Source organism: Labeo rohita, unplaced genomic scaffold, assembly GCF_022985175.1.
Source record: "Labeo rohita strain BAU-BD-2019 unplaced genomic scaffold, IGBB_LRoh.1.0 scaffold_77, whole genome shotgun sequence".
NCBI lineage: Eukaryota > Metazoa > Chordata > Actinopteri > Cypriniformes > Cyprinidae > Labeo > Labeo rohita.
The window spans coordinates 25,168-50,936 of record NW_026129711.1 but is presented as its reverse complement, the minus strand read 5'-3'; the positions used below and the strand labels follow the sequence as shown (position 1 = coordinate 50,936).

At 36.3% G+C, this 25,769-nt stretch overlaps 1 pseudogene; it reads left to right on the top strand.

The window, feature by feature from the left end:
* Window positions 1–1,834: 1,834 nt before the first annotated feature.
* On the top strand, window positions 1,835–18,302 carry LOC127161908 (neoverrucotoxin subunit alpha-like; annotated as a pseudogene).
* Window positions 18,303–25,769: the final 7,467 nt, after the last annotated feature.

Sequence of the window (25,769 nt, the reverse complement as noted above, 5' to 3'; positions counted from 1 at the left end):
GTCAATTTCTTCAACAAACAATGGCCTTTGGCTGTAGAAGCAACATTGTCAAGTGGTGTAACTGGTTTGTGTCAATTGGCGTAACCAGTATTTTTCATAAAAATATAATTATATACAGGAAAATTAATGTTAAATAAAATGTAGTCATCGAGTTTAGTATAATAATATGGTTTTTAACATTTTTTACATAATTTGTCAAAGATTATTTAGAAAACTGAGGTGTTTTCAGCATATGTCCCACCAAATATTGCAAAAACGCATTAAATTTACATTTAAAGATAACTCTAATAAAATCTATTTTCATGTGATATTTTAAAATGAAGTATTTATTTTAACGAGTAAGCTTACATGCATTCTAGGTGGATAAAATATTTAATATTTCTCATTTTTGTTGGTTACACCATTTGACATTTTCATGTACATTCAGTCTTAACTTTTGTAAAAAAAAAATGGTGCATATGTCATTTTTAATTACATTAAATCAAGATAAACACGCAGTGTACTTCTTAAAATACCTGATGGATGCTTTTAAAACAATTTTTTAAAAGATTCTTGAGTTTCTCATCTTGCCAACCCCTTTTTGTCACTGACCCATTTAATTATTTCTTAGTAGGGCATTTGTTTTATTTCTGTTTCTGAATAGATTGAATGCATTTCCCACATCAACCAGTCGAGTAAAAACTTCCATTGTTGTCCAAACCTCACAGTGATAGTTTGATGACGAGTATGATGCTCCACAGAAAAGTTCTTTAACATAGATGGCAAGCTCAACAATAAACAGAAAATGAGCTAATTATTAACAACAAATGCATGAGTCTGAATCTGATGACCGCAAAGTCTTTTTATTGCAACAAGCTGCTTCCCAAAAGGTCTACCACTGGTCAATAAATTGTATCACTCAGATAGAAAAAAATTCTCTATCATGTATTCCACAATTTATTTATGTGTGGCTGAACTTTAGTTAAAGAATAGACACATTTTATAGTGCCAATATTTACATATGATTTCACATTTTTTTAATGCTATAAAGTGTATAGCACAAAAAGTCCTGTCCAAATACCCACACTTGTGGTCTTGGCCCCTTGAGAGTGCATGCAAGTGACAGGAAGTAAGTGTGCAAGACTGTCCCAAGTCTTAATAATGCCACAGTACAGCGCCCTTAACACACACACTAAATCCACACTATTTTGAATAGCGCTCCGGAGTGCTATTCGAGGCTTAGTGTATCCTATCATGCATCATGTTTTAGAATAAATCATGAAACTTTTCCAATGTAAGTTAAATATTAATAATGCATTAGGCTAACTGAGACTTGTAATATCACTCACATGTTATTGCTCTTTTGTTGATTTTGATTGCTTCCATTGTCCTCTTTTGTAAGTCGCTTTAGATAAAAGCGTCTGCTAAAGGTGTAAATGTAATGTAATAATATTAATTAGATATTACAATTAATTCGGTAGTAGAACAAAATGTTGCATGTTTTATTGGTGCAAAGTATATTTATTTTGTAGATTTGCAACTGCTTTTCATTACTTTATCAGAAGCACCACAGATTAAATTGTCATCTGTTACAGGGACTACTGAACAGACAATTAGAAGTTCATTTTAAAACACAATGTTGAAACTAAAAATAAAGCTCTGTAAACGCTTGCATTTTTACAATACTAAGTGCATCCCAACTGGTAATCAAAAGTTCCACTACACACACACCGCAAGTATTTGGGTATTTGGACAGAGTATGCGTCATCCACGAGTCCAGGTCCATAAGGGTAAAGGGCTTTTTTTTTTTTTTTTTTTTTTTTTTTGAGTATACATATACATAAGTCCTGTGAGCTTCAGACTTCAGTTGAAGACTTTACCAGATTATTTCAGCTTTTAACTTCCCAAAGACACACAGAGACTCCAGGTAAAAACATAATTTAAAAGTAATACACTGTAAAAAAAATATATATATATATTACAAAAATAATAATAATAAAAAAATAATAATATTAATAATAATGAGTTGAAGTTTAACTGTAAAATATTGTAAATAATAATAATAATAAAATAAAAAATAATCACAGTAAGTTTCCTTACTAGGGAAGAAATGGTAAAAAAAAATCTAACCATATTTTTCTTGTCATTTTTTAGGATTTTAAGGTTTTATGTTACATCTTCTTAATGAATGTTTATTGCGTGATTTAAGTGTTGTGTGTTACCATGATGGTACCACCTTCTGTGTGTTAGTATATACTTCAGTTTGTGGAAAAGCTACTTGTGATTCAAAAATGTTCATTTTTTAAATGTTACAAATTTGACAAAAATGCCTTAGAAGAAGAAGAAGAAAAAAAAAAACGTGTATCTTGGAATAAAACAATTAAAAACCTATTTTAAGATACATCAGTGCAAGTTATTTTCAGTTGATACAGCTCAAACATGCATTTTAGTGTGGAACTAGCCTTAAGCCTTGTTTGTGAAACCAGGTGTAAAAGTGAGACAATTTCGTACCAAGTAGTACTAAAATAGTTCGCTTACAACTACGCAACTAGAGTAGTATTGCATTGATATTAGTATACCTACTACATAAAGCATAATTTCAAATATATAAGTAATACTGAAGTATTGTTAATAAAAAAAAAAAAAAGTATTTTTGTAACGGCTATATTTTATGACAGCAGGTCTCCTTGTTATCTTTTCTGAGATGGAAGCTCTTTTGATGCACTTGAGGCAGCTGAACTTCATCTACATTTATGTGTATCTGTGCCTGGCAGCCTTTGCTATGGTGAATGCAGAGGTAAGTGTGCCTTCATACATAATGAATGACTAACCAGATGTATTTCAAGAGATTTTCAAGGATTTAAAATGAATACAACCCCCTTTTTTTATTGGTTTATTGGCGCTGTTCACTTATTCACTTATTAATTTATTAGGTGAAGCTGTGTGCTTGAATTTGTCATCACATCATCCTATGCTGTGTGGTGAATTATTATTACACATTATTGTCTATAGGCTATTTTAGTAATTCAAATAACATGAATGATCCTAATATATTGATTAATAACAATGAATTATAATATTACACCACCCGAATATGTAGTTACTTCCTTTTAATTATCTTTGTCAGTGCAAGCTTGTGTAGCTTATTGACTGTTATGAAACATAAAACAACAGGACAAAAAATATAGTTGATGACTAGACAATCATTTTTTTATGACTCTAGACACTTCTTTATGAAGACAATGGCATAAAACAGTTAAATAAATGTTCTTTAGTCATATCAAAACACTACTCATGTGTGTGGGTAAAATGTACCCGCATGGCGGTTTTAGGTACACAGTGACCCCTGGCGGTTCTAGTGTTAATAAATGTTTTCCACAAAACAAGGTAAAATCGCAACCCAAAACCAGTGAGACTGGGACTGAGGAAACTGTAAGACTTAATGTCTCAGCCAGAGGAACTGCAAAAACTCCAGGTAAGAGGATAGTCACATCTCTCTCTGGTACCATTAAGAGCTATTTATACTAAAATAATGACTTGTCTCGCTTATTGGTTGGCCATGAATAGTCCCAAAACACAAAGTGAGGCTATATCTCAGCAATGCTTCTGTGTATCAGAATGCAACTTGGAATGCTTCATTGGCACCATGAACTAAGGGTTTCTGCCAGTTCTGATCACTGCTGCACCACCTACAAAATCATGGATTCTTTGGATCATATAGAATCAGCCATGACAATAGCAATTTTGCCACAGTGGTTTGTAATGCATGCCTGCCATTTAGAATACGAACTTGCTGAGATACCACTGTATAAAATTAAAAGTATATGATTTCTTTTTTTTGTTAATACTTTTTTATCATTTATCAGACTCCGATGTATAGGTTTCTATGTAAGTACTGGTACTTCTGATTGGGCTGAGGCTGGAATTTAACAAGTTTGAAGTAAAAGTATTTGATGGACATTTACTATGTGTCAGGAGCATTCACTCAGTATCATTATCTCATTTTTGACCGAGATGGCTTTTAGGTGGTTTTGCATCTGAACTCTTCACTTTTAAAAGTATTAGAGTTTCTTTATGTTCACAACTGCATGCTGCTCTGGTGCCCTTTTCCCGCTGGTGCATGAAGAGCTGACAAAGTCTTGGACAGCCCCTTTCATGGCCAGAGGCTGCTCGTCTCCCTCCTCCATCCTTACTACCCTCAATGGCGGGGTGGACGGGGTATGTAGACATTCGTCCTCACAATCGTCCTCATCTCCTGTCCAAAGCCTGTAAGCTGATGGCCACTCTTGCGGCCAAAGCTTACAGTGCTGTGGGCTAAGCCGCCTCTGCCCTGCATGCCATGGCGGTCCTGCAACTTCACCAAGCCAAGGCACTAAAACGAATGCATGAGAGTAGTACTGACCCAAGGTTGATGCAGGAGCTGCGCTCTTCGACTGACTTCACTCTCCAAGTGCGAAAGTCATGGTAAGCATTAATGGCCCAAGAGCACCATCTCCATCCAAGAGCCAGAGATGAGAGACGTTGACAAACTGCGATTTCTTGATGCTCCCATCTCCTAGACTGGGCAATTCAGCGACACTGTCAAGGACTTTGCCCAGCAGTTCTTGGCAGTACAGAAGCAGACAGAGGCCATTCAGCACATCCTGGCGTGATGCACCACTTGCCACCGCGGACTAGGCCAGACTAGACCAGTCTGCTCATCGCCGTGGGCACTCTCCTGCATCCTCCAGAGCTGCTCTGCCCCATGCTGAAGCAACACTTAGGCCAGCGTGTCAAGCCTCTCACAGGAGGGCAGCGCCCTCTGTGTCCCAGCCAGCCCCTAAGTCGTCTAGGAAGTCGACAAGTGGCCCTGACACGGGCAACCCAGAGATGTGTGAAGCTGCTCTTTCTTATTAGACGATGAGAACAGTGCCGCTCCTTCCCCCGGAGGAGGGCCGGGTGGAGAATCCTTGGTTCCATTTCTTTCTGTTCTGCCACATTGCCAAAGAAAGAGCAATTTCCCTTTCCCCCAGGTTGTCAGGCTCGGGGGCTGACAGTGAGCAACGCACTGCCTCCTCACTTGCGCTTACGACACCCCCTTTTGACAGAAGTCAAGAGACTGCGGTTAGGGGACACAATGTCTCTCCACACATCTCTGGCCAGTCCCTCCAGGAACGCGGGGAGTTCTGCTGTACTCAGTCAGAACGCAACGCCTTCTGTGCCATCCAGCATGACTTTCCTCCACTGCACCACTGCGGGAACGTTGTTTGTTCCTTTGGTGCCACTAGCACAGAGTTTGGGGGTGTGGCTTACGCTGCCCAACTCGTCCTGTTGGATCATTCGGACATTTTGACTCGGCTATGCGTTTCAGTTCTTTAGGCATCCTCACAAGTTCAATGGGATTCTCGAGACTTTGGTGGCAGTCCGGCAGTCCTATCTTGCACAAGTAGATTGCTGTCCTCCTGGCAAAGGATTCAATTGAGCCGGTCCCTTAATCCAAGATGAAGCAACGGTTTTACAGGCCTTACTTCATCGTGCCCAAGAAAGGCAGTGGCCTTTGACCCATCCTGGATCTGCAAGTCTAAATAGGCCCTACAAAAGCTTCCTTTCAAAATGTTGACGCAGAAGCGCATCATCAGATGCATTCAGCCCATGGATTGGTTTGCAGCGGTTGACCTGAAGGACCCTTACTTTCATGTCTTGATTCTTCCTCAACACAGGCCGTTTCTATGGTTTGGGCATGACAGGGTCGGGCATGACAGTACTGGGTCCTTCTATTCGGGCTGTCCCTATCCCCCTGTGTCTTTATGAAAATCGCAGAGGGCACCATTGCCCCGTTATGGGAAGCAGGCCCCAGGATCTTCAACTATCTGGTGGAACCACTGAAACATCCGTAGCCACAGTCACTCCACTTGGATTGCTTCATATGAGGCCACTTCATGCTTTTCTATGGGCCGGGGTGCCTTTAGAACAAGTGTCTCAGTGTGTTGTCTCCAGTACAAGATGCCTCCAGTATGGGCTGGGGTGCTACATGCAACGGGCAGGCAGCCTCGGGGTCCTGGACAGGGCCTTGACTGCTTTGGCACATCAAATGCCTGGAGTTGCTGGCAGTGCATCTAGCCTTGCGGCAGTTCCAGCCGCTGCTACAAGGCAAGCATGTGTTGGTCCGTATGGACAACACTGCAGCTGTGTCGTACATTAACCCTCTGGGGTCAAAAAATGTGCGGTTTGTGGAAGATTTTCTGATAACGCCAAAAAGAACTTCAATTACTCCGTCATTTTTGATCGATAAGAGCAATATCTGTGAGGAATTCACTTTTATTTGTGTACACTCATAATAACAACAACACTCTGTGGTTTTGTGAAATAAAGCAAACAAACAGGGTATGCAGTCTGCTGCGTTGTTTTCTGTGATCGTCATTAAGAAATGCATCACTAAAATGAACTAAAACTCAGCGAATACTCCACACAGAGACATGAGAGATATATCTATAGAAAGCCTGGTATGTCTACTTTAAATTAAGCAAGTCTTGTCGAAAACAAATATAATGTGTTAAAGTAATCTGTATGAAACCAACCCCATGTCCAGTCTTTCTCGTCAGACCTAATTATTTTTTATTTGATCACACCCACGAGCTACGAACACTTTTGATATTATTATCAGCCACGTAGAGGCGCAAGCGGCGCACCACCCACACCAACGTAAAAAAAGCAGCGAGCCTTGACTTCATTGTTTATCTCTGCTACTAATGTTACTGAAAGATAACGCTCTGTGAGGAGTAAGATTTATATTTCCCTCAGAGGAAGAATGCGATGCTATGCACGGCGAGATCCACCGAAGAAGTAAGTCTTTCTTTTAATTGCCTACTTACGTTAGTTGATGTGTTACTGTGACATAACTTGTACACATTATAGTAATAAGATTTTTCCAACCTATAATTCCTGACTACACGTGCAGTCGAGTGAAACGTTATGAAGTATGTTTCATTTCATTGTATCGAAATGTTTCAGGATGCCAGGATGTTTTTATTGTTTTATAAAATAAAAATGACACGATATAAAAGTAATAGTGTTTACACTGTAACACTGAATGATAGAGTCTAAGATTGTTTAGACAAAACTGCTGTCATATACTCGAATCGCGAATAGATGTTTATGACGTGCTTCACAATAATACATTAGTTTCCCAGACATAAAATGGTTTCGTATTGTATAATATATACAAAGCATGCTTGTTTATGACTATAAAATCATATTTATTTATTTATTTATTTACTGTATAACAATAGGATAGTATTAGTTTATTATTAACACACTGTTCATGAATAGATATTTAACATGCTAAACAATAATAATTAGTTTCTCAGATATAAAATGTCATTTTTTAAGGTAGTATAAAACATGTGTGAGTCTATGACTTCAAAATCATACTATATGTATATATTACAGATGCTCCTGATATTAACATGCTTACAGATGTTTTTTTGTTTGTTTTGTTTTTTTCTAGTGATCTGATACCTGCACCACAGATGAATGCTACATGAATTCCACATGAAGAGTGCTGTACCAACACCAGATGTTCAATTACACTGATGTTTTATTGTAAAAAAAATTCCTGGACTACTGATGAGTTTTGTTTCTTAATTCCATGGAAAGAAGCAGCAATCATTTAAATATCAGGTATAATTCACTTGTTGAACAGAATCCAGAAAACAGTTTTCAGGAATGACACAAAGTCTATTCACGTCTCTATGGTTAGATCAGTGTAGTCAATAATGTGCTTTTGACCTTCATTATGTATGTTTTGATGATACTGTGTTGTAAATAAAATACAAATAGTCTAAAACTCCATTCTTTGAATCTCTCATTGTTTCTACCTGACAGTCTGAGTTGATGGGCCATTAGAGGAGGGCCTTTTGTCTCTCAGGTGTGAATCAATAAATATTCATGGCCGTTGTCACTCCCTTGCATATTCCCTTTAAGTCACAAAACGTCTTAAAAAATTAAAATCAATATATTGTTTTCTGTAAACGAATGCAATGATTTTCACATCATTTTGTAGAAAAAACTCTAGACTACCACAGTTCAAAAGTCTTGTGAACAAATGTTCTATATGTGTTTCATGGCCTTATTTCAGTGACTTAAAAATTTCAGTTTTTCAGTAACCACGCATAAACGTTGTTTTCTCAAAAACAAAAACATGTACATTAATGTTGCTTGTATATTATTGTAGCCCAGTTTGTGCTTACAATGTAATCAGACTTTAGCCATTAATATGTTTTTAAGATACTGAAAAAAGCACAAATGTCAGGGCATGTCAAACCTTCTCCAGGGTGCCAAAACACCCTCAGACCCCAGAGGGTTAACCGGCAGGGAGGTCTTAGATCACATCGCAACTCAAGTCACTGCATGCCGTCCACATTCTAGGGGAGCTCAATTGTGCAGCTGATGTGCTCTCACGACAGCTCACTTTTCCCGGAGAGTGGTGACTCCATTCCCAGGTGGTCCAGCTGATCTGAAGTCGATACAGGAAAGCTCAGGTAGACCTGTTTGCTTCCAGTGAGTCCTCCCTTTGCCAGCTGTATTATTCCCTGACTGAGGGGCCCCTCAGCATGGATGCTCTGGCACATAGCTGGCCTCAAGCTCTACGCAAGTATCTGTTTCCCCCAGTGAGACACTGTGCAGACTGGTTGTGCCTTTCTGGCACACCAAGATCTGGTTTGTGGAACTCATGCTCCTCACGACAGCCCCTCTGTAGCACATTTCCCTGAGGCAGGACCTGCCTTCTCAGGGGCTCAGCACCATATGGCACCCGAGTCCAGATCTTTGGAACCTCCACTTGTGGCTCCTGGACGTGACACGGCAGACCTGAGTGATCTTCCACTGGTCGTAGTAGACACTATCACTCAGGCTAGAGCCTAATAAGCATAAGCTGATAAGCATATAAATCAAAGCTTTTTAATGTTTAATTCAGTAACATTAAATAGCTTTGATTTATATGCTTATTAATGTCTGATGATTGTGTTAGTTGCAAATACCTAAACCCTGCTTCTGTCACTTGTTCATGCTTTTTTCTTAGCTTTTAACGGAAGGTTACATACGGATTTGCAGTAGTGCCCTCTACAGTGAGAACATGGAAAGCCAGAAAATTCTATCTTTGGAAGTGTTGTCCCAAATGATGGAACTGTCTATCATTGGGGGCAAAGAGTTAATTATGTTAATTCATGCTAGAAAATACTAAACTGTGATAATTTTGGTCTGTCTGTCTTTCTAATAACCTGTATTTCCTTCAAAACCTTTAAACTTCATACTTTCTGGTCATGCTTCCCTGCTGAAAATTCCAGCATTGCTGATCACCAGCATGAGGTATGTTTTGCATGCTGGTTTGATGGATCCCAGCACGGTTTGCTGGTTGCTGGTCTCCAGCATGGGATGCTGGATCCCAGCATTGGATGCTGGTTGCTGATCCCCAGCATGGGATTCTGGATCCCAGCATTGGATGCTGGTTGCTGGTTTGCTGGATCCCAGAATTGGATACTGGTTGCTGGTCCCCATCATGGGATGCTGGATCACAGTATTGGATGCTGGTTGCATTTGTTGTCTTTTGGGTGCTGGTATGATCCCAGCAAGACCACAATAAAACTGTATGTGTTACATATCACATTTCTTAGAGTGTGTTTTTAAACACCAAGACAATTTTCCAAATTAATTTTAATAAGTTATTTAATTAAAAAAAACACGTTGCTGGTTACATGTTTACACAGTAAAATCCCCTGTGCTGTCCTCAGTATATGTATTATATATAACTTGACAGCCAGGTAAACTCTTCTCTAACATCAAGACCCTGAAGACACTGGCTCCTTGTCCACGGGTTTATTGACGTTGAGAGGAAAGGTGAAACTGGAAAATAAATGAATAATCAATACTAAGCTTGCCCTTTACAAATATAATCATACAGCCCGCGAGCATATACGAGTAAAGTGCAGACAGCAATGCGGGAGAGGTGCGTCTGACTCCGGGCTACTTTTACACTGTTGCTGCGGGTTATTTTTCAAGTTAACACCTAGCGGTTGTGCTCTATTTAACGCTTTATATGCTCTATTAAATGCTCTATTTAATATTTGGTTTTGTGCTGATAATCCTATTGGCAGTGGCGGCTCGGCAGGGGAGGCACAGCTTCCCCAAAATTTCGTAGACAAAATGAGAGGAGGACGATTTAATGTTAATAAAATTAACAATTCATTTTAGTTCATGTCTCAGAATGTGTATATTTTGTTAACTGTAATACCATAACATGTTACAGCCACTAAGTGATAGAGAAGGGGAGGGGGAGAGCTGAGCTCTCGTGTGTCCGTTGGTAAAAAAATTAGCCAGTCACCAGCGAGTGTTTACTTTTAACGCTGAGGAGTGTCTAGAAAAGAAACCTCGTAAGGGAGGCTAGCCTCTCTTCTGGTATTTCAACAAGTCATCATAGAGGTAAATAACATGATATTAGTTTGAAATCTGCACTGATCATCTACCAAGTACTTATGATGAGTAGCAATATTGAATATTTGACAGATTTACCAAGCTGTCATTCAAACAGTATATATATACAAATTAAAAAAGAAGTGAGAACATGTCTAAGCTGGAAATAGGCTAAAGTTACAGCAGCCGGTCTAATTAAATGGCACAACAGGCTGCTCTCTTTTAACATAGACTTTTAAGAAGGGATGGATGTTTGCTTCAAGTGATAGACCAGGTAAGTGAAATTATCTTGTCTTGCTGTATGTGTGTCGTTTGCTTTACGTTTTCTGACTAAAAGCAACCAAAAAGCCATTTTAAAGTGGTTAAGCAAATAATAATAATAATAATAATCGGCAGGGATCCCCAGACCAATACAATTAGTGTGCCTTCTCTATTTTAAAACCCATGAGCCGCCACTGCCTATTGGTATATTTTGGATGCTAATGATAGGAATCTCTCCTTTGACGTGATTGGTTACTGAAGTTTGTGACATAGCAAAAAAAAGGGCTGTTTCAAACCGCATTTCTGGGACATCCTTTGGGAAACTACAGTTTTTATGAGAAAATACCAAGCGGCAACCTCCCGGTCTCCCCCTCTTAAAGCCAACACAGAAGTGACTAAAACTGCAATTCTTTGACTAGCCGCTAGAGACTGGCTGCAAAAGGGAGTCAGTCCCATAGACTCCCCATGTTAAAATGCCCAACTTCACAGCAGAAAAAAAATGTTTACAGCCTGGAACAAAAAGTGGCTTTGGTCTATATAGCTAATTTTGCCCTTCATGTCAGCTGTGAGGGGGGCATTTTTGAACTCATCCATTTAAATTATATTAAGCCTTGAAGTTCTGCATAATTTAGGGCATGGCCATTTGAGTGACAGGTGGATTGCCGCTGCTGTCACCACCGTCGGTTTCAGCAACTAGCTCCACCCACGTATCCGGGAGTGACGTGGAGTGACACGATTCCAAGATGGCGACGGTCGACTCCCTCCCACTAAGAGCTTTAAAAATGGTCTTCAGAAACCGTTGGGTAACGTCATGGACACTACATACGTATTTTTTACAGTCTATAAAACATACTCAGCAATGGTGTTGATTAATGGACTGGCACATGGTTTGTCTAAAAGCATATTAAAAATGCACCACATAAACAAATAAACAACATAAAAATCTTGATTTTCACTACAGGGGGACTTTAATAGTCACATGGTATGACTCCTTAAGATTCTTAAAGGGCCACATCCACATAAAAGAAAACATAGAAATGAACTTAAATTAAAACAAGACTTAACATTATTAAGTAAAGACTTAACATATTAAGTAAACATCCCCAGTGTTAAACAAACACTGCTCAGTTTTCATATGGTCCTGATCTATAGAGAGTAAAATTTACACTGAAACAGTGTTAAGTGAAATAAATTAGTCACTCTAGTGGTGACTGAGCATTAGTGATGACACCTACGATTAACAAGCAGAATCACTGAGGATAGGAGGAACAGCAAGAACAGAAAAAAGTGAAGAGGAAATACAGAAATAAAACAACTACAACTCACTTATAGCCACACAGCCATAGATAAAATCAACATCTCGCCAGAGGATGATTAAACAACTCCAAAAACAACATTACCTTATTCACTTATGTAACCCACTAGAATGTAATTCTAGAAAGTTGTGGGTTATATTGTTCGTTTACTGTTTTGTTAATTTATGCTCTCATTCAGAGCTAAAATATTAATGGAGTCTAATGCTTTATTTTCAAATCATAAGATATGTGCGCTTGTGTCTTTAAGAATGCCGTTATTGGTAGCAAGGTTGATGGGTGTGTACATGTGGAAAAACGTGGTTTGGCACTACAGGTTAATTTGGTCTTTATTTTCATTGGTTTGTATGTATTAAGACCCTCCCAGGATAATAGAAAATTGTGAGTGGTTAAAAAGGAAGAGAGACCATAAAGGCGTAGCTGTGAGAGAGTTTGTTCAGAATGACTGAGCTACAGATTGGAGTAATTACAGTGAGTTAATCGATAAACCGTCGTATTAATACTTTGAAGTGTATATAGTGAGTGCGTATACTGGTGTGAATGACTGGTGTGTGTGTGTGTGTGTGTGTGTGTGTGGGCCCACAAGTGTTTAATATCAGTTTATACAGTGTTATTCAGCGCGCTTAAGGTCTGTGAGTGTTCAATGTAATACTTTGCACCTAAAGTGAGTCTGTTGTGCAATTTATTTGAAGTGTATTGGACATTGTGGTCAATTCAGTAACACAGCGTCTGTGATATTTCCCTTTTGGGGCTAAATTTCTATCAAACTTGAGATCTGTTTGATTGTGTTACTACTTCACCACGTGAAACTTGTTTCTTTGATCTATTTCTACTTTTTGATTTTACTTTAATTAAATTCTGTACATTTTTCTATTTATCAAAGTGTTTCATTAATTCAAAAGGGTTTATTCTTGACACAGTGAAGTTCTGTTAACAGATTTTTTTCCAAAGTATTTTCTAAAAGAAAATCATTTAATTTAGTGACATCAGAGAGGCCTTATACATCTTAATAACATTTAATAACATCTTTTAGGCACTAGATTATTGAACCTGGTGCTGCCCCTTACTAAACTGATATAAAATAAGGTAGGGGGTGCTACACTTATTACAAACCAGTTTGGCTTTATTTCTTTCATATAGTACATGTACAAAAGTTGCTTAAGTCTGTTACCATTATGGTGATTAAAATTTCTTTTACTTGGGCACTTGGCCATTGACTTTGGCTGAATTAACTCTGTTTCAGTAAATGTTGAAAGTGCATGCTATTTTTATTTTCAACAATATTTCATGGTCCTAAGTGCACTGGCATACTTTTTACTATGTGGTCTTTTTGACAGCTGACAGCTGAATTTGGACACATGTGACTTTCCAAATAAGTATGAAAGTCTTTAAAAACAACAACTTTCAGTTTTGAACTTTCATTATCAAGTTGTTACTAAAGGAACACTCCACTATTTTTGAAATAGCTCATTTTCCAACTTCCCTAGAGTTTTCGAATCCATTTAGTCGATCTCCGGGTCTGGCGGTAGCACTTTTAGCATAGCTTAGCATAGATCATTGAATCTGATTAGACCGTTAGCATCTTGCTCAAAAATGACCAAGGAGTTTTGATATTTTTCCTGTTTAAAACTTTCTAAAAATTTCTGTAGTTACATTGTGTACTAAGACCGACGGAAAATGAAAAGTTGCGATTTTCTAGGCCGATATGGCTAGGAACTATACTCTCATTCTGGCATAATAATCAAGTAACTTTGCTGATGTACCATGGATGCAGCAGGTGCAGTGATATTACGCAGCGCCCGAAAATAGTCTCCCTGTGCAAGCAGGTGGTCACTTTTGGTTATGTTGACGGAAGTTAGCCTATTTTCAGGCGCTGCGTAATATCATTGCGCCTGCTGCACCCATGGCATGACAGCAAAGTTACTCGGTTATTACGCCGGAATGAAAGTATCGTTCCTAGCCTAGAAAATCACAACTTTTCATTTTCCGTCGGTCTTAGTACATGATGTAACTACAGAAGAGTCAAGTTTTAAATAGGAAAAATATCTAAACTCTTTGGTCATTTTTGAGCAAGATGCTAATGGTCTGGTCAGATTCAATGATCTATGCTAAGCTATGCTAAGGGTGCTTTCACACCTGTCACACCGATTGCTTTGTTCCAAAACAGAGATTAAAATTATTACAGTGTTGCTTTTTATTCTTGGTAAGGTTCACTTTCACACAGCAAAGTTTCTAATCGGACCAAATGTGTTAATACAAATCACGCGCGAGTAAACTGTCCTCTCATTGGTCAAAGTTCCATGGTTTATTTTTTCGGGATTCCGCTCAGCTGTCATCCGTTATAATGGAACAACAACAACAGCTTTGTGGGCTTATTGTTGCATTTTCTGTAGCCGTCATTATATTCATTTATAATTTTGAGCAGGAGTCCAGGATTTGTTGGGAGAACATTTTTAAAAAACACCTTCTACAAAGAGAGCAATAAGACAGCATTATAAAATGAAAATGAGTGCTTTGATTTTGAATAGCGAAGACCTGTGCACACACACAGACATTCACAGGTTCATATTAGCAGAACAACAAAGCTACTGCTGTTCACAGAACTGTAATTACCCATTAACCCTTTCACACGTGAGTTTAAAATATTCTAGCTGAAGACCCCAGAGTGATTTTTTTTAGGCGACCATTATTTTAGAATGTATCGCCTTATTGTTTCCATGACGACGCGTCGTGTTTGTCACGTGACACAACGCAGCCACAATTGCGCTGTATGAAACATGTATCACTTATATCGTTTTTCCTTTTTTATTATTAATATTCACAAACGTGCTCACTGTATTATGAAATATCTGATATTACGATTTTGAAATATGTGCAAGTGTATTTGGAAGTTTAAACACTTTTATAATGACCGCGTTAGATGATCTATACCGGGTGATGGGCGCCGCCATGTTAGTTTGCGCTGAATTCGAGCTGTGGGATTTACAAGACGCAAATTCATCCTCTCCTCCCGATAAACATTAAAGTAAGTCTCTGGTGAGTTGGGAGAAGAGCAGAGTAAACGTTATAGTTACCTACACAATGTGTATATGATATTAATAAAATATGTCGTCAGATAACATTTGTAAGGATCATTATTGCCACTTCCATGGACATCGGCGTGCATTTTGCAAACTATAAATGCATCGTTTTACTAGGACTTATTTGTATTTAAATGTCTGGAACCTAAATAGGCATTATATTGTTGAAAACACTGAATAGTTGCGATAATATGACAAGCGCTCAGCGCCTCTGCTTTGGTTTAGCGCCAGCCAAAGCGCCAAAGCAGATTTAAATTCAGCAGTTGATCACGTGATGCGACGTACGTTCGAATCACACCGGTGTGATCGTATGCTTCAGGAACCAGCCAAGAATGATCACACTGGTGTGATCGTACGCGTTAAAGGGTTAAACAATGTGATATAGCCTGGTTTATTGGTCCGTTGGATCGGATTGTTTTCTCACTACAACCGAACCTCTCCAGAGTTCATTTTCAATCGAGCCGAGACCTCCTCGTTCAGGCAATCTCGGACCGACTGTTTTGGTGTGAATCCGAGCGTGATTGCCATGTTCACATATACCCAAATGAACCAAGCTAAGGGGGGAAATGCACCAGGTGTGAAAGCAATCGGCTGAATGGATTCGAAAACAGTAAAACTCAACTGTTTAATTCTAGGGTAGTTGGAAAATTAGCATATTTTCAAAAATAGTGGAGTGTTCCTTTAACTGTCAACCCCTGTTGTTGAACAAACTGAGTAAGCTTCTATTAGGCATTTTTTGGGTTTTCATATCTCAAACATTTTTGTTATGCAGTGTACACAAGCTCTTTTTAACCGATTTGTGTACAGATCTTATGAAACAGTTGACAATTCACTTGATGCTTTGAAACGTTTTACCGGTGATATTGATTAATAATGTAATCATAACATACTTAACAAAAGCAATTAAATTTTTTTAGTTCTACTTTCAGCAGAGGAAGCAAAAGAAATGACAAAGTTAACACAATTCAGTAAATCATGCTTTAACCTTAGATTGTTGTTTCTTTGCATCATTAATGTGTTAAATAGAGAAATATGCAAGCAAAAACTATATCTGTCCCCAAAACACTGTTTGCATACAGACAGCTGGCCTACTGATACTAAACCCTGCAAGACCATGATGGTGAACCAGCATCACCAGCTCCATTTTGCTTGAGAACAGCATGAATATGTTGGTCCACCAGCTAGACCAGCACTATACTAGCATAAACCAGCCTGGACCAGCACTATACCAGCACTCTGATGTTGGATCAAGAAATTCCCTGTTGAAAAATCCAACATAAACCAGCATGGATTCCAGACTGGACAGGATTTTTCAGCAGGGAATTCCTTGGTCCAACATCAGAGTTTTTTTTGACAAACTTTTTTTATATGGTAATAAATATTGTCTTTTCTCTTCATTAACAGCCCTGACATCTGAGACTATGGAAGTCGCAGCCCTTGGAAGACCTCTGTTTCCCGGTATGCTGTATGACCGCCGCAACGATTCCTTCATTCCAGGTGCTACACCTACCTAAATAAACATTTCCTTCATTACATTTCTTAAAATATGTTGAACGACCACTTATCCATTATTGTGTGAAAATACTAAAAAAAACTTGCATGTTAACCCATCACTAAACCATCCAACTGCCACTTCTTTATACATACCTATTAGAGCTACTTCTAATTTCAGGTGTTACTCTGTGGGATAAGAAATCACTGAGTGAAGATTTGGACAGTCATCCACAGCCCCAGACAAATGTAAAGTTCAGTGGCTCTGACTCTCTCTCAAATAAATTCAGTCTCCTGGATGTAAGCGCTTCCCTGAAGACCAGTTTCTTAGCGGGGCTCATGGAGGTGGGAGGATCTGGGAAGTTCCTGCATGACACCAAATCCTCAAAACAACAGTCCAGAGTTACAATGTTTTACAGTGAAACCACAAGATATGAACAGCTCACAATGTCCCAGCTGGGTCGTTTTACCTACCCTGAGGTGTTTGACCAGAAAACTGCAACTCATGTGGTCGTTGCTGTGCTGTACGGAGCTCAGGCCATCATGGTGTTTGATTAGATGATTTCAGTAGAGGAAAACAAGCAGGAGATTGATGGAGAACTGAAGGCTATGGTCAAAATGATCCCTTATTTTTCCACTGAGGCAAACGCAACTTTAAAAATGTCCGCTGCTGAAAAGAAAATGGCTGAGAAGATTGCCTGCACATTTCACAGTGACATCCGCTTTGAGCAGAACACCACCACATACAAGGAAGCCCTGAATTTGTACAAGCAGCTCCCGGCTCTGCTGCAGAATCCACAGAATGAGGTTCCAATAAAGGTATGGCTTTATCCGCTTCATCTTTTGAACACTAAAGCAGCTCGGGTAGAGAGAGAAATCACCACAAGTGTGGCTTTTCAAACTGAATCTGTAATCGAGGAGCTGGGAAAGGCGGAGAGGACATACAATGACCTGTTGGGAAATTCACTGGTTAATAGTTTTAGTGACATCAAACAGAGGCTGCAATTATTTCAGAAATCATTTATCATTTACAAGACAATGCTCCTGGGAACAGTCGGCAGGGTCTTGCCTGTTGTTCGAGGAGGAGAAATGGAGGAGAAGTCTCTGGAAGACATCCTGAATATCCACAAGAGCTCCCCATTTAATGCCGACACTGTTATGCACTGGCTCAGTGATGCAAAGGCTGAACTTGACATCTTGAGTTTTATCACCAAGTCACTGGAAGGGATGCAAATTGTAGACTCAGACGGTCTAAACAACATCATTCTTAATCCTGATGTACCTAAAGTGTTTTGCTTGACCTTCACATCTCTGGATTATGAAGATCCGTATCTTTCAGCCCTGAAGGCGTACCTAAAAACTGACAGGTTTAAAGAGTTAGATGGAGAGCACAACATGGTTTCTGTGGCATCTATTAAAAAGTGGTTCACTGATTCTGATCTCACAAGAACGATGAGATTTAACATCAAATTCTTCAAAGACTTATCAAAGCAGTTTAAGGGACAGAAAGTCCTGTTTATTATTTCTGCCATCTCAGATCCCTCCAATCCAGGCTCCTCCATCTATATGTATGAACATGGGCAACTAGTATGTAAACAGGCACAACATGCGGATTGTGGATTGGGAAATTGAGCCTGAGTATACTCTTTAAAAAAGTTCAGATTCAATGAGTGATTTATACACAAGCATTCAATGTTCTTTTCATTATTAAAAAAACTCGATTTCTTCAGTATACCTTGGTTTTGCTAATATCATGCTCCAAGACACTGTCTTCTGTCCAAGCTGTGAGAATATTAACACAGATAAAGAATTGCCCAGGGTTTTAGTTTCTTGCACATCCCACCAGTGCCATGTCGACTGCATCTCATTCGTATAATTGGAAATATACTGGAGATGAATGTGTTTATATTCACAGAGAAAACATCCATAAATAAAACCAAAAAAAAAAAAAAAAAAAAAAAAAAAATCAACATGCAAAAATACGAAAATAAAACGTAAATTAAGAAAAAAAAAAAAACTCAAATCAAGCAGAATTATCTGCCCATGGGGTGAGAAAATTTTGCTTTGTAAGATGTCTTGAAACAAGACAAAACTTGTGACAAAGAAAGTTCTTACTGTCTTAAAATAAGAAAAAAAAAAAAAGTGAACTTAACTAAATTTAAGCAGTACATACGTCTTGAAAACAATGCAAAAATAGTAAAATCTACCATTTTTATATTTGGTTGGTCTTAATCTTGGTAAGAATGTCTTGATATGAGAAATATATATATACTGTATATATATATATATATATATATATATATATAAATATATATATTGGCGGTGGACAGGGGTCAGCATGGGCACTCTGACTGACTATGCAGCCCCATACACAACAAATTGTCACAAATTAACTGATGTGTATTATAATCAGCTTTGTGTATATTTACATATATACATTTTTTAATGCATGAGATTATAAACATGTCAGCTGTTTCCCCATCTTCTTTTCTAGTGAGATGATATGTTATGTTATTACACAACTTTGATGTGTTAAGTGGGCTTCCCCAATCGTACAGTTATCAGATGACAATATGTATAACTCTGCACTATAAAACTGTCTATATATATCAGCAAATAAATAATGATTAACCGCAACCTGATTCCACACCTGATAACAAATCTATGTGTGGAATATTAATGAGCTTGCTATTTGAAAGTGAAAGTTGTCCCCAATTGCTTAACAGAGCACTTTGCTTTGTCATGTTTATTTGGATAAAAAGTTATGTCGACTTCCAGAACCTGTTCTGTACGTCATACAGACGTCCAAGAAAAATCCTTGGCAGACGTTCGAATTTTGAACTGCATATCTACATCCAAGTGAGGTCGTAGTTGGACGTCGAGATACTGTACAGGATTTGCACGTCGTATAGACGTACAGATATGGTCCTGGACTGACCGACGCAATATAGACATGATCTGCATGTCGGACAGACGTCTCATGTTTGTTGGGTAAAAGCACTAAAACTAAAAAACAAACAAAAAAAACGTTTGGCCTAACGTACAATCCAGGGGCGTAGCAAGCTTTTCCAAAGTGTGGGGGATGAATGTGGTTTGTTTGTTAAGTGGTTTGTTTGACAGGACTGTGACTGCTACATTTTGCTTACTTGCAGATAAGCAAGTAAGCAATTGAGATATAAAACAAAAAAAAAAGTCCTCACAAAAAGCTTTTTCTAAATAATAATAATATAAACAAAAGTATAATAATATAAATAATAGTATAAATAATTTAACAATTTACTGTTTTTAAACATTAAAATAATATACACATTAAAATAATATTCTTCCATAGTCAACAGGTATGCAAACTGACATTATTTCTCACTTTTTTCTCCTCAACAGATACAATCAAACACAACAGGCAAGTCAGCTAATGAACAAACAATGCTCAAAATATCAAAATCAATTGCACTGGCAATAAACCCATAAATACATTGCTTAACATTGTCAATTTGTCCCTCCTCATCAATTTCCTGCCTTCTTCATCACAGTTACTTTATGCATTGCATGCCACACACATAACCGAATTTAGCTAAGTTAGCTACTGAACACTATCCCAATTAGCAATTGCCATTAGTCTAAAAAACGAAATATAATACAGAAAACATTCGACATGCCAACAAAACATAAACAGAACATCTTCCCAAACATATATCAAGCTTATTTAAAAACCTCAAAAGCATAAACATTCAAAGTACCTGGAAAACGGAGATGTAAATAATCATAATAACCATAAATTCCCGCCTCCTCTGCACGAGCTGACCGATAAATCTAACACACCAAGAGAGGCAAGACTTAAGGCAGAACAGCCAATCATCAGCCGGTGTCATGTTTGAGGGGGAGGGGAGAGGAGAGCTGAAGCGAGCGTAGACAGAGAGGGGCCAGAGAAACGGAGGAGCGAATGCTAAGGCATTTGTTCAAAACTGCGGGAAAACTGTAGAAAAAGTGTGGGTGTTGAACCCTCTCACCGGAAAGTGTGGGTGTTAAAACACCCACATCCCCCACGGGTGCGACGCCCCTGGTACAATCACTCTCACCCTCTCGGCTATCTGCTATGGTTTCACCCTCACTTCCTTCCGTTCTCATCACGTGATGTTTACAGTGCTACTGACACTCTCTGCTCCACTTGGTCTCCATCTTGTTTACAAACAGTCTGCCCCCTTCTCTTCCAGGCCAGCCCATACAAAATGTGCTGTGAAGTGGTAATTAATAATAATAATAAATAATAATAATAACACATTTTGTTTATAATGTGCATTTTATACAAATCATCCTTACTCTGTTTATCATGTGTGATATGATAATGATGAAATCATAATTAAGTAAAATATAAGCAGCCTAGTATTAGTAACAATACAGAAAAAAATATTTATAAGTAGAGAGTTCACATACACTTAAACCCTAAAATTGAGAAGCAGGTTTAAGAAAAGTTTACTTGAAGTCAGGCATTAATACAGTATGTGTCCTGATGCCAGTGGAAATGACACAAACCAGAGTTCATGCGGTTTGGCGGCAATTATAAATATTATGTGGCAGAGTGACACTATACAGTACACGGCCTGATTCTGTTGAGCGACGGTTGGCCACATGCTGTGAAACTACCACAGCACAACTGTCATCATCGATCTGAATCCTGCAGAACATGAAACTGAGCTCACTGTCGACGCCATCACCATCTGGTGTCTCTTTTGAATCTCTTTTGAAAGGACGCCTGATGATGAAGACCATCATGTCATAAAGTCACCATTAATCAATGTAGATATAGGCATGGTGTCATGCTTTCCTCATGATTACATGCATCTTGTTCATCTTGGACCTAATATCTGGATTTTCACTTGAGGATTATTTGGGTGAGATGAAACGGATGATAAGAACCCTTCATCATCCACCAGCCAATGTTATTTGGTGAATCTCAGAAATGGATCTTTGACATGGAGTGATAAAGCTTCACATGGAAAGAAAAGATTACAAAAGGAGCAGAACCACGGCCCACTTCCACCCTCTATGGTGGCTGTACCAGTGCTTGTCGTAGGTGGTACCAAAATGAATGTATAAAGTGAGAGAGACAAATGTGTTAAGATTGTGACTGCATTTGTGATTGACTCTGGCACTTTGATTCATGTGATTTGGGTTTGACTTCTCAAATCAGGAAATCCTTGAGTTTTTGACCATGTTGAGAAATATGAGATTACAACATCAAGACAGATTTGTTGCTGTGTCACTACTGCACTTGTGTCAGTGATTTACTTTAGCTTTATTTGTGCAGCTTAATCAGTTTAGCTGTGCCATTAATGTCTTGAGAAGCCAAAAGCTGTTTGTAAGAAATGAGTCCATCAAGACGTTTTAAAGTCCATTATTCATAATAACACTCATCCAGTGAAAAAAAAAATCCATCCTCTGATTTCTGATCCACCCACAGACAACATGTTGTTTTTACTGGACTCAGTTTGAGGTTAAAAGCATCTTAATGATAGATTTGTTTACAGTCAGCGATGAAGAGGACAGGAGGAAGGTCAGCAGCAGTGGGTGGTCAGATCTTGACTCGGATCCAAATCCATTCATAGGTATGTTTTCAAAATGATGGACATCTTATACTTTTCAGAGAAATAAGTTTCTTGTACTTTAGCATTACAGAAACACTTTATGGACCAATCAAACCATAATTGGATCTTTCTATTTTGTCTGTTTATATGAATCAGACCTCAATCAATGTCTGCTTTTAATTAATAGCACATGGCACAAGCAGTAAAGTAAGTCATCCTCATAATCTGTTGTCTGTTTCAGGTGTTTTGTTTGGATCTTCTTTTGTCTGAAGAACAAACACCTGCAAATAAATTGCAGTGAGTTCAGAGCGGTTATTATTCTCATTATTATTCTCTGAATGCAGATGATCAAATCAATAAAAAGCAGATGATGGAGCAGGAGGATCATGTGAGGAACAGATTGAGAAAGAAGAACCAGAAGAGTCCTTGAAGACCACGACTCTCCTCACAGTGCACTCAGTCTCACAGACGCAAAAACAGACATGAAATATATAGAAGAATAAGGAGTAGATGGGACATAAATATGGCAGGATATTCTGGACTGTTTAAAAAAAATTTCATTTGTGTTTTCCATATGTGGATGCAATAATATTCACATAATCAAAATGCGATCTTTATAGCCTGTCATCAAAATCAACTGACTGTCCATTTTGACAAAGTCTGTAAGAATTAGACACTAAAATAAAATGAATACAAGAATAACTCCACCAAACAGTCTTTCATTCATTGCTGATGTTTGGAGATGAATAAATCATAATGAAATCACTGCACAATAATCTCACTATTAAGATCTCAATGTCAGACACAATTTTTACATGATCTGAAACATTAGATGAAAAACATTTAGAAAAAACATCATTTCTTTATTGAATGTCTGTAAGATCAAATAAACACAATCATAACATACGTGATTTAGTGGGAACTGCAGGACACACATTTATTTGAGATCACTTACTAATTCTAACAAATTATGTAAATATTTTTGATTTTATATCATATGAACACATATTTGCAGTGACGACAGATGAAAAACATGTTATAAATGACTGTAGTGTTTATGAAATGTGAATGAAGTCTCTCTGTGATTCACTGCAGCACACGGGACAAAGACTCCAGTTTCAGGACTGTCCCACACTGAGATCAGCTGAGGTGTGATTCACTGTGAGAGAAATAATTACTGCATCAATTAACTACTATAATCTGACTACTGTAGTGTAAACTCTCACATACCTTTACGTTACTATGGTATTTCTGTAAACATCACTAAATGACCACAGTAAATGCTCACAAGGCTCATCTTACATTATATTCATAAGAATTATGGTGAGTGATTTCAGAAAAAGAAAGACCTTTATTGATTTGTGGAATTTGTTCTAAATATCCAAGAAAAATAATGTATTTGTGAGAAAATGTGCTACAAGAGTGTGACTCTCATTGTATTAATTCACATGTTGATTATCAGATGTGCAAATTGTGTCGATGACGTCACATAGTTTGATTGTGGTGTGTGAATGTGTTTTGAATCAGATTGACTGCAGTAAAACTGAGAGTGAATGAGTTTGTTGATTTGTGATTGACAGAACAGGATTTGTGCTCCTGCAGTGAAGAGTTTGACAAGATGAAACTCTTGTGTTTGTGAGACAGAAATAAATCTATACGTTTGCAAATCTGAAAAGATTTTTCACGGTAAGTTCAAATGTCCTGATCAACATGTGTGGATAAAAAAACTGAAATACAAATAAACTGTATAAATAAACAGAATAAAACATTATTTTATTATTATTATTATTAGTTTATTATTATAACATACATTAAAATATAAACACATCAACCATCTTCACATTTGTAATGAGACGCGTTTATAATCTTTTTTTAAAAATATTATTATTACTAAAAAAATATTAATTTTACTTTGTTTTAATTTTATCACTTAAACAAATCATTGTACTGTAAATAGACGGTCAGTAGATAATAATAATAATAATAAATAATAATAATGATAAATAATTATATTATTTTACAGTGCAACAAAATTATTGTAATCATTTAATTAATAAAATATAATATTTTGTTTTTATTAAATACTTTTTATTTTACAGTATGATAAGATTACTGCAATCAACATTTCTTTACTGTTATAATAAAACAAAATAAAATAATTATTTTGGTTATTATTATTATTATTATTATTATTACATACTGACATTTTATTTCACAGTGCAATATGATTATTGTAATAGTAATTTAACAATAAAATAAAATTCATATTTTTAGGTATTATTGTCATTTAAATTATAACAAATATTATAAATATTGAAATAAGAAATATGTTATGATTGCAAGTCATAACAAAAATATCAACAATATAATAAATTATAACTTTATTATTTAAATTACAACTATTAAAAAAATCTATCAAAACTGTTATTATTGCAATAATATTATTGTAATATTTATTCAATTTATATTATTATAAGATGATAGCATAAAGATGTTAAAAATGCAATAATATTATTAAAATATAAAAAAAAACCTTAATATGCATTAATAATAATAACAATAATAATAATAGAATTAAAATACTGACTTTATTTTACAGCAATTGTACAATTTTAATTTAATTTAATTAAATAATAATACATTATTATTATTGTTGTTGTTGTTAAATATTAAGTGCAATATGATTACTGCAATAGTAAGTTTTTTTATTGATTTGTTTATGGGTATATTTAAAAAAAATAATATTTTGTTAATTATAACAACAAAATATAATTTAACTTTATTTTTAAATGATATTTAAACAATAAAAAGTTACTGCAAGAATTATATTGTACTGTAAAGAAAACGTCAGTAAATAATAATAATAATAATAATAATAATACTGACTTTATTTTACAGTGCAACAAGATTATTGTAATAGTAAATGTTATAATTTAAATAATTAAAATATATAATTAATATTTTGTTATCATTAAATACTTCCTTTTTATTTTACAGTGTGATAGGATTACTGCAATCATAACATTTCTTTGTTGTTATAATAAAACAATTAAATTAAATTATTATTATTATTATTATTATTATTATTATTAGTATAATACTGACATTTTATTTACAGTTATTTTGGCTATTATTAATTTAAAATGTTATAATTTAAATAATCATAATAACAAAAATGTCAGTTAAAAATATATTTATTAGATTTTCTTATTTAAATTACAAAAAATTAACAAATCAATAAAAAATCTTATTGCAATATTGAATATTTTTTAATAAGTCAGTATTTATTAATAATAAACAAAATATTAATTTTATTTCATTAATAAAAGATAACACAAATTATGTTGTAATTGTACATCAATATCAATTATTATTACTATTATTATTATTATTATTTATTTATTTTCTTATCATATTAAGGAAAAATACAATTAAATGCTATAATAAGAAAATATTAAATATGATGGATGTTTTTTTTTATTTTATTATTATTATTATTATTGTTGTTGTTAATTTTATTTTATTATCAAAAGATAACAAATTATGTTGGAATTGCAATATGTACATTAATATCAACTATTATTATTATAATTATTATTCATTGTAATTGTTATAAT